Genomic DNA, 16,522 nt, shown 5'->3' on the forward strand with positions numbered 1-16,522 from the left:
TTGGAAAAGAACAGAAGCATACTGTTTTAAAATTAATTTTTTCTGTAGTAAGAGTGCTCCGAACAGCAGTAGAGTGAATAAAATTGTTATACATGTTACGAGAGTACATTCCCCAGCAAAAGATAATAGTGTAAAAACAATTTCTAAGTCAGTGTTAAGGTCAAATCTACTCATTCCTTCACAGAAAGACAATTAAAAACACTGCAGTGGGTATCCCATTCCTAAGATCAAGAAAACATGTGTCAGGGTCCAGTTTTGAAATGCATTTAATTCGGCAATATTAAACGGCAATGAAGGAAAATCATAAGTCCTGAAGCACAACAGGTTTCAGTAATATAAAACAAAAAACAAAAGTACATTCAAACAAATACAGAAAAAAAAAAATAAAGTTGAAAAATGCCTAGCTCAACAGAACTCTGTTAACGAACCAGCTATAAACCACAACTTGAACTTACCATTTCTTCGGTATAAAAACAACTGATCACATCTTACATTTGTCAGAGAACCAGAAGTAAAACTAACAAGTAAAAATCAAACTCAAAATTTAAAATTAAAATAAAAAATGTGATGTACAGCAAAGTGCGTAATACCACGTTTGCCAGGAAATTTTACTTCTCTAAGTATGCATAAATAATTATGATCTCTTGAGTTTTGCACTCAGTGCTATAATTATGTGGAAACAACTCTTGAAGTATAATTTGCTGATAAAACATGTTATGTTAGTTGCTATGTACTTTATTATAGCACATAATGTTTTATAGTTCTTGTATTGTTTTGGGAAATATGCTAAAGCACTTACTTGCATTTCTTATGTCCTTTTGTAAACGATAGTGTACCTGTTTTTGTGGCATGGGTCACCACTGGAAAACAGATTCAGCTCACTGGGTTTTACCTGATTAACAAAATGAAACACATATGTTAGCACACTTATTAGATGATTGGGAATCTTTGTATGTAGTTATTCAGTATGACGCAACATATTTACATAATTTCAGATTAATAAATTAGGGACCTATAAAATTATAAGTCAACCTCACATTCTTCCTACTGACAAATGTATTCTTTGTATTCAAATCACTAATTGTAAGAGTTATTTCACTGTTCTTTGTAACTTTTAGTGACTGCTCTTCTCCATTTTTGTGTGTTAGGAGTGCATCCCTCACTCATGACATCACAGAAGGGGAAAGTGGCATGTAACTATGCAGATGTACACACACAATTCAAACACTCATACCTCCTATACACTCACACGTTCAGACACACACACACACACACACACACACACACACACACACACACACACACACACACACAGACACCACTACCTTCCCTCTAAACTCCCCAGCACTTAACCTTAACACAACTGGGTGAACATGAGCTTTTCGCAGTCTTCACTGACATGAGTAACTGATGTACCTTCTGCAGGCATTTCTGCACGGAAAGCACATGACTAATTAGCATAGGCCGTTCTCTCAGAATACCTTTTAGCATTTGTAATAGGCCACAGAGACAACCTACCAGATATGGCCGTCTCTGACATGGAAATATTTACTGCAAGGTGTACACCAGGCATACACCTTGCATTAGCCTTTCTGAAGTTGACCCATCATTTTCACAGCTCATTTTCTCCCTCTTCTTGCCAAATCTCTTCTTTCCTTTACTCTTCTTTCTTTGTCTCTAGAATCCCATAGCTCATACCAAGACTTACTAAAAATATTCACCATTAAACCAAATACCCCATTCATGGGAGACTAACTACGTCTGTACATACTGGAAAGCATACACTACCTCATACTAGCAGGCATAATGATTCCTGGGCTATATTAACACAAATACCCTTGACCAGACAGTTTGCACACCCACCAGCGATTCAAACATATTGGACCTAGTACTTACCAGTACAGGAAAGCACTGTTCCCCTCTGCGTCATGTACTCAGCTGTGAGATCGGATCACAAAGCTGTTTCCTTCTAAATAAGAATCTACTTGGTAGCCACAGCAAACCCTTTAACAGTTAGGAACTATTCCAAACCAAATTACATCCTATTAAGCAACAATCTGTCAAAATTCAATGCTCCTCCCAATCCAGACTTCACAGTAACCTATGTGGAATTGTTCACAGGGACCATATAGAACTATGTAAATGGCTGTACAGAGGCTACTGTACCTACTATAAGTGAACCCAAAATAAATTCTTAAAAAAAAAAAAAAAAAAAAAAAAAAAAAAAACACTCCACACTGGTGGAATCTTAACAGTAACAGAGTATATAACAAAAGAAAAAAAAATCATGACAAAAATCGGGAACAGGAACTCCCATAACGCTAGAAGCTCTCTAGTTAAACTAAACAGGAAACTAGCAGGACTAATTAAGTCCAAGGTCAGCTAGGAGGCCAAGATAGCATCACAAGGTAAAGACAACCAAAAAGCCATCTACAGCTATGTTGAAAGCCTCAAAGGCAGCAAACATCTGTGTGCCAAACTGGTGGTAAACGGTTCTGCCTTCACTGAGCACAGCAACATAGTGAATTTGCTTTTCGCTTTCTGCCTGACAAATTCAGCTCAAACTTCATGCCCTCCCCCATGAAATACTTACTAGAATAATACCCCCACCCACACTGTTAACAAGGAGCAGGTCCTGGCAGCACTTATTAAGGCAACAAACACAGCCTCAATGGGCCCTGACAATATATTGGGATCCCTCCTAAATTTCTGGTAACATTACCTATCAGGACCACTTGCGTCAGTTTTCAGCTATACTTTCTAAACAGACTTTGTACTAAGAAAATGGAAGACTGCAACAGTTATCCCACCTCACAAGGGTGGACCATCAACCCACCAAGAAAACTACAGACCTATTAGTCTGACTTTGAATTTGATGAAATTATTAATAATGTAAATGTATCAAATGTGAATTTTAATTTAACAAAAAAAGAATGGATTGAACTGATGAAATTTTCCAAGCAGAATGAACTGATTGTAAAGCCTTCTGATAAAGGCAATAAAATTGTTATTATGCACTACACACAATATATGAAAATGTGTATGAATTTATTAACAGATACATCAGTTTATTGTGAGTCTTCCGTAGATGAAGTTACTGCAGCCAAAGAAAATTATTTAGAACTAATAAATAAAGGCCTTAGATTTGGCTATTGGACTAACAAAGATGTAGACTATAAGTTAATTATAACAGAATGCAGCCCTGCACAATTTTACTGCCTACCGAAGTTACATAAGGATATAAATAACCCTCCAGGCAGGCCGATTGTATCGGCTACAAATTATTTTTTACATAATTTAGGGCTGATCTTACACCAAATTTTGTTAAAAGAAGCCATGAAATTGCCATCATATATAAAGGACTCTTTTGATTTTTTGAATAAGATAAAAAATATTGTTTGGTGTGAAGCTATGTATTGGCTAACATTGGATGTTAGTAGTCTATATACGAATATTAAAAATATACATGGAATAGAGGCATTATTTAAATCAATGGGAGATTATCCACTAACACATTATGTGTTGGAACTAGTTAAATTCTGTTTGGAAAATAATTATTTTAATTTTAATAATAGAACGTATCATCAAATACAAGGCACAGCCATGGGTGCAGCATTTGCACCCATGTATGCCAATATCTTTATGGGCCAAGTGGAATCTGAATGCATTTATACACATTCATTTGTAAAAAAATATGTAATACACTATTTTAGATTTATAGATGATCTAATTTTTTTGTGTAAAGGAGGTAGAAATGATAGTGTAAATTTTATAAAAGACATACAAAGGAATAGGTTTAATATTAAATTTGATGGAATACAGTGTGGAGTTAATGTTTCTTTCTTAGATATTAATTTGAAGGGACTTACAGGACAACATATAGTTACTGGTATGCATAGAAAATTTGATTGTATAAATCAATTTTTGATGGGCACTAGTTGCCATCCAAAGCATACAATAGAAGCTATACCATACAGTGAATTTTTGAGGATCTCCAGAGTATGTAATACTGAAGTAGAATTTAAAAAAGAAATAAATGACACTACGGAAATGTTTATAGATAGAAAATATAATATGCAGGTGATACAGAAGAGTAGGGATGAAATATTTAAAAAAAGGTATAATAAAGGGACACAAATAAGTGATAGGATGTACAGTAAAGAATATAGAAATTCAGATAATATTTTTATGGTCTCTACATATAATGTCTGCAGTGATGACATAAATAGATGTATATTGCATTTTTGGAGATTCCTAAAAAATTATAAAGAACTAAGTGAGATGACAAAGAAAAAATTAATGTTTAGTTATCGAAGAGGGAGGAACATAAGAGATATAGAGAAGAGTATCTATAGAGAATAAACTGCTTTGGTGAACTGGCTGTTGTCTTATTTGGATTTAGCTGCTTATTCTGTGGAGCTGAAGAGCTTTTTTTGTTGTGTCTATTAGTCTGACTAGTCTAATACGCAAAGCAATGAAATAAATTTTCATGGAAATGATCAACACAGACATAGGCAACCTTGAGACACTGGACTCAATCCAATTTGGTTTCGTCAAGGGAAGGTCATGCCTACTAAACCTGATGGACTTCTTTGAGAAGGTCACCAAGACAATGGATGAAGGGAAATGGTGCATTCCACCTACATGTACCTAGCTACAGCATTCGATACAATACTTCACTTGTGTATGGTTGACAAACTCACCAAACTGGGCATAAACCCCTACATAACTAACTGTATTACCAGCTAGCTCACGGACAGTACCCAGAGAGTCAGGATTGGTGAGGCCACATACCATTAAGAAACTGCTCACCAGAGGTGCACCTCAGAGCTCCATGCTGGGACTGGTCCTATTTGGCATCTACTTCTCGGAGGTAAAGGCTAATGTCCCATGCCTTCGGCTGACCAAGTTCACAGATGACTGAAAATTAGGAGCCATCATAGATTTCCCCACACGACACAAACATCTTACAAGATGGCCTGACACAAACAAATAACTGGTGCCAAAGTCCCGGATTAATACCCAATGCCAAGTATGTGTTATAGTGCCTTTTGGGAAAACTGCCACCTAGGTTAATTACTCCATTGATAACACACCCCTAAATGTTGAACCAATAGTCAGGGATCTGAGAACATATGCAGACAGTAATCTGTCATTTGAATAACATGTGGCCAAAGTACTAAGAAAATCATTCTGTAAGTAAGGGCATGGTAACCAAGTCCAAGGAAGTTATGCTGCCTCCCTGCCTGTACCGTTAAGGTAAGTTTTTTTTTTTTTTTATTATGTATTTGAACTTTCGAACTTCGATCATATGTTGTCGAACATATGGGATTCGAAGTTTTGAAAGTTTGATTATATAATGTAGACCCCTTAAAACAGCTGACTTTTGACTGACTACTATGTATGTCCACACAATCCTGTGTGCACCAACACGTCTTGCAGCTTTAGAAATGTAAGATTATTTAGCTTGGCTCTGTAATATACACACTGTATTTACTCCTACTCTTGTAGTTGGGCTCGTCGCTGAAACAAACTCATTTAACAAACTAGTAAACTGCAAATTAACAGTCTCCATGTGATCTCATGCTCTCGTGCAAATGTCAAATATATGGCAGAGTTTGTCTCGTCTTATACAATTCTGAAATATGTATGTCATCATATGTATTGCACGCTTTAAAAACATTCTCGCCATGACAAAGAAACTTAGCCAATTTGGTCGTCATGCTTCTTAGCTAATCCCCATTAAGGAACAAACTGAACTTCTGCAGCCACTATTTTCAGTTTTCAGTATTACTGCCTTCCATAGAGAGAGTTCCCATGGGCTATAGCTGCATAATGTTTAAAATGAAGAGCCTCACACATTTATGAGTTAATTTCTGACATCACACGGCAGCTTTTAATGAAAAATAACAGACTCATATGAGGTGATAGTGTCAGCTTGAAGAATTTACTTTTCAAACTACACACCATTACAGGAAACCAGACCACATGATTATACACATTACGATACCCTGAAATGCGAAATGTGCTAAGATTTAAAGCAATAGCACCAGGTTTTTTAACTCCTTCAAAATTTCTAGAACCTATCCAGGCTTTTTTGCACAGGAATACAGAAGATGGTAACTCTATAAAAACTAACAATTGCCCCCAACTTCAACCTTTCCAAGCAGAATGTTAGGAGTCTTGCAACATTTTCTCTATCAGAAGCTGTTTAGGGCACAAAGACAGAAATAACAGCTGCAATCCCATGCACCCTTGAAGGACATGAAACTTGCAACAGAACTGACAGAACACCTGCTTCCCCTGCCCAAAAGGCTATTAGGAGTCTTGAAATATCTTCTCTGCTACCAGCTGCTTAAAAGAAAGAAAAAGTAATTTTGCGGTGGTTTATCTACCTGTGATGCATTGGATTTGTTTAGTGGTGGTTGGTTGGCTCCCTCTACTCCTAGACATATTTTATTTTATTAATTTGTTAACTAGGTAAGCCCACTGAATGCAAGTGTCCCTTTTCAGGGGTAACTCCCAGGTGTACTGTCTGGATAAGTTTCTTGCTGAAAATCAAAGTTAAGGAAAATGGAGATGGAAGGAGTCAAACTCTGTACCCTTGGCAACAGGAAGTAGACTGCTAACAATTCACAGCCTTAATTCCCCTGCACTAATTGACATCCACTTCACCTATTAGCAAGGGCAAAGCATCTTACAAAGTTCCTTACACTCTCGCTAGTAATTAAAAGCTCAGCATTTCTTTTTAAAGATCTTTTACAGGGTTACAATCTACAAAATGATTTAGTATAAAACAATATTTGGGTAAAGTAATGGAGCTAAATAAACAAACAACTTTCACTTATGTATATCAGTGCCCCAGAGTAGCTACTTACAGACGGAAGCACTAGGGGCTCAGTCTACTTCTTGTATCAGCCTTCAGGCACTACAGATTTCTTTGGAACACTTACAGCACAGAAGCGGGACAGCAGTACTGGACCACTGAATTCCTGGATGTGCTAAAAACTGATGCCCCAACCTCTCATTTTTGTGCTTGCTCAATAAGCCGCACTGAACTTGAAAAAGCTATCCAGCATGGGCAGCCACAGATCACCAGCTGAGGACATCTGCATCAGTACCAGTAGAATTATTCTCTTTGGAGACGTAGCTTTCATTAGAGATGGTGAAGATCAAGATTCTGTGTGCTTTACTACCTTTCTCAGTCTGCAAGGACATGCATTTCTCCTTTGTAACTTGCTTAGAGGAGAAGGAAAGCAGTCAGCCATTATAGAGAACATTCCTATGAGGAGAGGATCCAGTCCTCTTCAAAGGTTCATCAACCAGATCCTAGGAGGCCTAGCCAAAGAATGCTTCCCTCTTGAAATGGACACCCAGAATATTCTGATCTTCCCCTTAAAGAAGGACAGCCTCATCCTGCAAGGGTATATGGATGAGCCTGCGACACTGGCCACAGTATCCACATGGCCAAAAACACTAATCCATGAAAAAATCACCTTTGAGGCGATGGCCATGGTTGAAATGCAATTCTCCTTGGACCTATACACTGGGAAGGATTTAGGTTTCTCAACTGTATGCTCTACCAGGAAGGGATTGGAACCTGTAGATGTGAAATAAACAGTAGCTGGCTATCAGCCCCAGTGTGGCAGAGGTGCAAACTCTCTAACACATTTATCCACAGCTTTTACTCACCAGGCTGACAAAATGCTGTGGTCTTTGGACTGTATGACAGATCAACGAACCAAAGGTGTATAATGAGGAACTTCACCTCTTCAGCCAGAGGTTTCCTAAGTCAAACACCTCTGAGTGAAGGAAAAATAACATCTCTAGCAGCCCACATATATCATTACATTTCAGAATATCTTATGAAAAAAGTTAAAAAGTATAAACCAGACAAATGTAAACATCTTGTGAAAAGTAAATACTATTAAAAAGCTATAAACAGAAATGCTATCAATAAAAAGTATTCTTTGAGCTGGTAACAATCAGCGTAATCACAGTCTTTAGACTAATACTGTGATATACTGTAAAGTGCACAAACCCAGAACTGCATTTTTTCTAAAGTTTCACAAACAACTTTTCATATCAGGGAAACTATACAACCTCAACGTATGCTGTCAAAGCACTTTTGTTCAACCAGACCTGAGTGCTCACATGACAGCAAGATTAACAACACAAATTTAATTTAACATCAGATCGGAGTGCTTGTTTACTGAGATATTTATAGACATCTGAAAAAATATGATTATTTGTACAACTAAGTATAAATAGCACTGAATCTCTACGACACATGAACATCCCTTGTCTTCTGAAACCTGACAAGTGTCTGTTGGCTGCTTAAAGTGCAAATATCAATCCCAGGGATTCACTAATATCCCCAGTGTGGGCCTTGTGACTATATGCTAAAAAAAGTCCCTCTTAACATGATGTGCCCCTTTCCAATTTATAGACACATTAGCCACAATAAGGAAATACCTTATCAGCTAATTTGCATTTCTGTGAACCACAGTTAACTACCACAAAGTGCAGATAAACACTTCTAGCAACAGTTAACTGTGGAGGTCATATCATGCAAGTACAGGCATCTCTCCCATTCCATCACTCTCACATACATGCACCATCTACCTCCATCACTCTTCCATACATGCATCATCTACCTCCATTACACTCCCATACATGCACCATCTACCTCTGTCACTCTCCCATACATGCATCCTCTACCTCTGTCACTCTCTCATACATGCACCATCTACCTCCATCACTCTCCCAAACATGTAACATATACTCCATACCTGTTCCTGTTGTCAGAATGTTAACAATGTCTCCTTTTCCCATGCCAGGTAATTAAGTGATGATTCAGTCAGTTCTAAATGCCAGACATTCATGTTTCACACTTCATATCCTTCAGTAAATGCATGCTAGGGTAAAATCTGCTTATGACTTTGAGAGGTATGCATGCCTCATCTTTCCTGTCCCTCCACTAGGACATCAATACCTGTTGCAGGCATTTCATAATGCATGTGATCTTCAATATTCAGCACAACAAATAAATAAACTGCTGCACTAACTCATCAGTTAGTACTCGTCAGCGCAGCAGGCTAATGCAGTGGTTCCTCCGGTCAATGGTGCAGGGTTCAAATTCCTTTTTTCCCATTTTTGTTTTTCTTTTTAAATATGTATAAATAATTGTATACATCAATCCCTAGTGTCCAGTGGTCATGCAGAGGACTAATATCCTCCGCCTCCTCTGTGGGAGGTGGGAAGTACAGAGTTTTCAGATCTGCTTAGAGCCTTTTCTGGCATGCTACTTTTCCATAATGTTTAGAGGTTCCCAGCAAATTTTATTTAAACATGTACCTTTAAAGCACACCATATTTTGAGTACCCCTGATGTCTAATGTTTCCCCATCTCCATTTCTAACCTGTTTACTTGCCACTGAAGCACAAGTATAGCGTTATTCCTGGGTTCTAGTGTTCCCCCAACCCTTGTACTCTTAATGTGACATTAAGGCACATGAAATAGGAATTATCCTTGATTAGTAATGGTCATCCCCTACACACAAAAAATAGCCTCCTTCCCACCTGAATGCACCCATAGGCACTCATCTATTCATCTGTAAACACACACACACACACACACACACACACACACACACACACACACACACACACACACACACACACACACACACACACACACACACACACACCTCCTAACCCTACCTTATGGCTACACTCTCCAGCACTTACCTCTCCCACAATGGAGGAACATTGCCTCTGGGACATGTTCATTACTGTGATGTGGAAAGAACGACCATATTATTTGACACAGTCAAGTGACCCTATGAATCATTCACCATATAAATGCCTTCACACAAGCAGTTTGGTGGGGAGACAGTGCACGGCTAATTAGCATATGCTTCTCCCCCTAACTGCTTCATTAGCATGTAGCACAGTCACAGAGACAGCCCGATGCTGTACTGCACATCTGCATGCAAAAGTACCACGTTAGGGTTACCTCTGAATTCTACAACTCACGGTAACCTTTATGAAACTGATCCAGTGTCAGGTTTTTCAGCATCATTACCTCAGGTTTCACTTGATGCCATATAATAGATGGTAAGTAACTTGGCTTTTTGGAAGTATTAATCTACATGTGAAAATAATGCACTAAGTCATGCACTTCTGAAAGTGGGGTCTTCTGAAATGAGCAGAAGTTACTGAATGGTGACTAGTGAGAGCATGAGCACAACCATTTAACTTAACCTAGAGGTCCCTCTGTGATAAATCTTCTAATAAAGCTAACAATTCATACCTTATCAGCTTAGGCAGTTTGCATCCCAGAATGTCACGTACATCTCTCTAATTCCATACAGCATCAAAATGCTGTCAATCTGTGGTGGCACTATCACTCTCCAGAGGTGTCTGAAAAAAAAAAATGAACTATGGTGAAATTTAATAAAATGAGCTAAAAAATAAATAACAGCCACTGTTTATTCACTCTAGAAAACACATACATTTTAAAACATCATCAAACTCTAACTATTCCTTAAAAACTCTGGAAAATTTCAAGCAATTTCTCACAATGGTCACTTACTCAACCAATAATTTTAGCTCTGCCTCAGTGCTGATGTATCATAAATTTGATACAGCCACACAGCCCTGGGGTGTGGCATGTCTGTGAAAATGCTAATCGGGGTTCAAAAAGCAGCTGGGATAACAGAAGGCTGGGGCTTGGTAGGGCAAGGGTGATGGTGAAGTAGAGCATGATCCCAGGTCTGGACACATTTCCCAGTTAGAAACATGTTGCTGCTTACAGCAGTGACCACCTGACAGAACAGCAAGTAGTGACCATAATGGTCAAATACACCCTGTTAGTGCTGGTATACAAAAATGTGAATATCTGGGAAATGAAACATTGATTTAACCCTAGTTTAATCTGAGGCTAAAGGGAGGCTGACAGAAAACTCCACAAGCCTGCTATATGATAGTGAGAACTGGTGCTGCTATCTCCCGGACTCTCATCCCTTGTAACAACAAAATGAGGACATTTTAGGTTAGAGACAACCACTACAGATGAATGGACTGGCACAGCAGGGAGTCAAAAATAGCCTAGATAACCAGATAACTTTACTATAATTCATCATTCTTGCTAACTATAAAACAAAATAAATGCGGACAAACTGAAATAGCATAAAATCATTCCAGCATCTAAAATTCTGGAGAACACCTGGGTCACGAAATATCAGGGAATGACTAAAAATGTAGAACCCTACATGGTAATCTTACATTACAGGGTAGTTAGGTTTCATACTCCTCTGCAATTGTATCACTTTTCTGCATAGGAAAGGTGGTGTACCAGAAAATAAAATAATGGGAATGGAGTTACAAAGTCAGTGCACAGCTACAAAGCACCATTTCTTATTTACCTGCATGCAAGATACAAGAAGCATTATGACTTGTACACCTCTCCAACACACAAAGCAGTGCAATTCAGATCCTTGACTCAGGAGTTACTAAAAGCACGTGCCACAAAAAGTCACCCAAGACCTACTCCTTCCAGAACCTAGCTAAAGGTGAAGTAAAGTTTACATGCCCACTTAGACCTCAAGGATGGAAACAGCTGCTAATTAAAAAAGTCACATACAAAAAGTGGATTACATGTACTGGTCCAAACTGACCTCAGGACCATTACCAATACCAATTACCTCAGCTTGTCAGTCAACAGTTTACCTCAATTCACTGTGGGTTTGCAAAAACAAAACTGACAGCTCCTCCTACTGACATTCACATAAAAAAATTGTAAAATAACCCCAACGATAACAAATGACAACATAAATGTACAGCATGCATGATGGACTGCCTTAGTGGGAAGGAAGTGACATCTGTATGCACTGCGGGGCTTTGCTCCACAGAGTACTTTCACCAAAGACACTGGCAGCAATAGATAACACTAGGAACCTAGAAATAGAGCCCCTAGGTGCTTCAATTTCATCCTTATGGTGACAAATGTAATAATCTTCCTCAATGACACCACAGGGTTAACTTGCATTGACTACATTTCTATAAACTTATAAATAATCTGAATAAGAAATGTTCACACCCCACTGGTATGAATCTTGATGTGACAGTTTTCCTACCCAGCCTTAAGTAATGCGGTCTGTTTCAGTCATGCTTTCAGACCCCCTCAAAGTTCAAACACTACTGAATATCACAGTATCATGGAATTTAAAGCAAATACCCTTTTAATGAAACTCAAGCATGCTGATCACATAGGTTAATAGGTTTATAGAAGGTTACTAAGCTAATGGCCCTAGAGCTCTAACAAGCCTAGTCATATTTATCCCAAGTTGCCCCAATTGTTGGTGGTTAGGTAAGTGAAGTTTTCAGAAGTAATGGTCTATGGTAATTATACCAACTTCCTCTGTCATGCAGGGATATGAACACCAGCCCAGGAGTGAATTTGCAGTCACCCATTGATCTAGGTTGCGTTTGAAGAGGTTCAGGGAGAGGTTCTGTTTCACATGAATTGGAAGCTTGTGCCAGAGAAGTGGCAGTCTCTGGGAGATGCATCAATCTCTCCAGTATGACCTGTTCATGTCAGAGGCTAGTGAGAGACCCTCATGCAGTTTGATTTATGAATGTGTAGTATTCCCATCAGGGCCGGGTCAGAGACTGCTCTATAAGCCAGGCATAGGTCAACCTTTAGCAACCTGCAGGAGACAGAATGCAGTGACAGGGCTTCCAGTCATTCCGCATAAGACTTTTTTTGTGCACTCTGTATTTTCTTGGTGAGAAAACTCTGTATCATCTCCAGTTGTTGCAGGTGTCTGCTGAGGTACATGCAAAAGGGAGCACTGTACTCAACTGTTGTCAGATGAGGGCCAACCTACTTCTCACCTTTACCCCTCCCAACCCTTACCTCTATACTATTTTTGATACCTCCTCTAACGTCCCTCTCTCCATGTTATCTCGCAGCATAATAGCTAACACTTGATCCTAGACACATCTCTTCTTCCTCATCTCTCCTTCCTCTTGCTAGCCACTTCTTTACTTACTTCTCATCTTCTTCACTACTTACAGAGTTCTTTTTTTTAATTATGTTCTAAGTTCCACTCCTAATAAATTTGATTTTATACTTCTTATGAAACTTACTTTTTCTCAAAACTATACTGTGCATTTCATCATTTGTTAAGTTTGCATTTGAGAATTTATATATCTTATTACTATTTAAAACTTGTTCTTTGGAGATTTTCTCCCAAGGCCTCTGCTGAAAAAGGGCGCAAGCTCAGATGGACTAATGTGGATAACAAATGTCAAATAAATAAATAATAAATAAACATACTAGAGCTTGATGTGATGTCTTTACTTATAAGATATGCCACATAGAAGGATTTCCTTACTACTGTAGATATGTGGTAGTTAAAGTTCAGATTGCTATCAACCTGAGTACCCAGATTATGTACCACTGGGTCTACACTTATTGGTGTGCTATCTATAATGTAATTAGCAGGGATTTCTGCTTTCTCAAAGGGAATAATAATATATTTTTTCACATTTAGCTTTAATCCATGGCTGTGGCACCAATCATTTGTCTGTGTTAACCCTGTCTGTAGTATATTAACATTGCTGGGAGACTCGATGATTGCTCCCAGTTTGCAATTGTCAGTGAACTTGGTCAGCCACAGGCTGTCCAAATTTGCCTGGACTTTTGAGAAATAACTTCTGAAGAGTAAGGTGTCAGCACAGAACCTTGTGGTACACTACTGATGACTGGTCTTTTGCTAGAGGTGATGTCACCCACTTTGACAGTTTATGTCCTGTTGGTGAGCCAACTGGCTACCCATCTGGTAATGTAGGGGTTAATGCCCAATCAGGAGAGTTTCTCTATAATGCTTGAGTTGAAGATTGTGTCAAATACCTTGTCTAGGTCAAGATAGGTGGCATACATCATCTGCATCATCACTGAGGGCCTTGGTGACTTTCTCAAACAAGTCAACCATGTTTAACAGGTATGATCTACCTTTAACAAATCCGAACTGGGTTGGGTCCAGATTTTGGGGATTACCTATGTCCCTGTTAATAAGATTCAAGCTGATTCTTTCCATGGCCTTGCAGATGAGGCTAGTCATGTTTATGGGCCTATAATTCTTAGGGTTGGTTGATGGTCCTCCTTTGTACAGAGGAATTACTGTTGCTGTCCTCCATTCCACCAGAACATAGCTAGTTCGCAGGGATCCAAGTGGGCCTGTTAGGTCATGTTTTAAGCTGTTTAAAAGGCAACCTGGGATGTTGTCTGGTCCCACTGATGCCATGTTTTTGGTCTTTGACAGTGCCAAGATGACCTGTTTTCTTGAGATAACAGGCTAAGGAATGGTGGCAGGTATACATTGGGGGATGACTGGAGGGGAGAGCAGGGTGAAGTTTGCTCCAAATCTGTCAGCTAGCAGGCTGGCTATTATGTCCAGTTAAGTATGGGTAGTGCCATCCACAACCAGTTTAGCGCACAGTGGGGTATTCCCTTTTAGATTTCGGATGTAGTTAAAGAATGCCTTGTGATTATCCTTAGCTAGGGAGGTTATTTTTGCTTTGTAATTAGCTTTGGAGGACTTGACAAGATCTCTAATTTGTTTGTTTAAAGTAGAGAGGGATTTCTTCCTCTGCAGAGCCAGTTCCCTCTTGTTCTTGGACATTAGTTTCTTTCTCTTGTTGTATAGCATGTTTACACTAGGGTTCACCAGGGTGGCTTATTTTTTGGCAAAACCTAATTCTAATCCAGCCAGGTACAGCTGATTCTATAAAACTGCTTAAGTGGTTATATGGGGCATTGGTGTACACCTCTGTATAGGAGTCTGTGTTACCTGTGTTTGAGGGGGTTTTGAAACTTCTTATACCATCACTTAGTAGGAGGTAATTTGTCTCAAACATTTTTAAGCGCTTTTGAGCTTGATGGGGTATTTGGTCTTATAACATCAAACAAGACTGATTTATGGTCTGACCTTACTGCAATGCTCCCCCATGTTAGTGAGTACTACGTCCAGGACACCTGAGCCTCTTACTTACACTTACCTATTGTGGGTGTGCTGACAAGCTGCTCCAGAGCGTTTGCATTCACTGATAAATTTCAAGAACCTCTGAGCTAGCATGTTTGTGGTTGTGTATGTTTCCCAGTCGATGGCAGGTTAATTAAAATCACCCATGAGTAAAATGGTGGGCTGTATGGCAAGTAACCCCAGTAAGTCCAGGTAGGTGGTATGCTTTCCCTGTTTCATGGTGGGGGACCTATAGTTTAGCTATGATGTGGTAGGGGGCTTTACCTATACTTAATTGGACATGGACTAGCTCAAGAGATTTATACTGTTTGACTAGTCTTGAGGTGTACATATCCTTAATGAAGATGGATACACCTCCTCCTTTGGTTCTTTCATGCCCGTCTGAACATATGGAAGGTGCTGTAGCCCTGCACAGCCAGGGTGCTTTCTGCATCTTTGAATCATGTCTTGGTGACTATACAGACTTCAGCATCTTCCAAACTGAGGAGTACTTATAAGGAGTCCAGTTTCAGTACCTTGAATTTATCTAGAGAGGATTTTGTTAAGTTGGGAGGTTGGTTATTTTGACATTGCCTAAAATAGGCACAATAGGGGTTGCTAATGCCTTTGCCATTATTCAAAAGCTTAGAAGAGACAGGTGCAGTCCATCTCTGGAAAAAACAGCATGGCCTGTCAACCATGTCTTCCCAGGCTGACACATATTGAACCCCCTTGGACTGACACCAGAAGCTAAGCCAATTGTTAAAGTTAATCATTTTTTGTGTGTATTTTGGCATCACCCTTGGAGAAGGTAGAATGCTGCTTAAGGCTAGACTTATATCTGCCTGTGACACACAATCTGAGAGCTCAGTCATATTTCTGTTCACATAGTCCAGTGAGGTACATCTCAAGTCATTCACCCTCACACATGGACTATGACAGAGTCATACCAGTTCTTGTGGTTCAGTGACTTGACAGATCCTGGCACCTGACAGTCAGCTAACCATAACCCGCTCCTTATCCAGCCTGGTGAGAGGAATATCTGTGCGTCTCACAACGGAGTCATCTATGACTAATACATTAGGTTTTGTGGTGTTACGCCTTATGTGCTGAGACACTGGTGAGTGTGGTATTATGTGCTGGGGTTGTTTTTTGCATTGGTATGTGTATAAGTGTTTTCCATTTCGGAGGCTTATGATCTTTTGGCAAGTTAGTAGTGACTACCTCTGCACATCTGCATTTGTGTGTAATATTCTTATTTAGGGTGGGATATGTGTGTGTGCCGACAACCTCTTTGGCATTCGATTTGTCCCTACATGGGAGTCTTGCCTCCAATTTCATAGTGTAATTACATCTCTCACAAAGTATTTGCTTGTTTCAGGAGTAAGTGGTTGTCAGTATACGTGAGACAACTGCTACATTGCCTCAGGATACCCATGTCTATCAGGCTGGTCAGAGAGAGATTACGGGAAAAGTACAGTTTTGTACCTA

At 39.2% G+C, this 16,522-nt stretch overlaps 1 protein-coding gene across 1 annotated transcript in view; it reads right to left on the bottom strand.

The window, feature by feature from the left end:
• DTNB (dystrobrevin beta) overlaps positions 1–10,436 on the bottom strand; it is a 2,387,431-nt gene extending 2,376,995 nt beyond the window's left edge. The window contains exons 1-2 of the mRNA XM_044062883.1: positions 10,315–10,436; positions 800–892 (exon numbers count right to left, since the gene is read on the bottom strand). The gene's annotated coding sequence lies outside the window, so the exon portion shown is untranslated. The remainder of the gene's footprint in view (positions 1–799; positions 893–10,314) is intronic.
• Positions 10,437–16,522: the final 6,086 nt, after the last annotated feature.

The sequence above is a fragment of the Protopterus annectens genome, chromosome 2.part1, assembly GCF_019279795.1.
Source record: "Protopterus annectens isolate FY-2018-M chromosome 2.part1, PAN1.0, whole genome shotgun sequence".
NCBI lineage: Eukaryota > Metazoa > Chordata > Ceratodontiformes > Protopteridae > Protopterus > Protopterus annectens.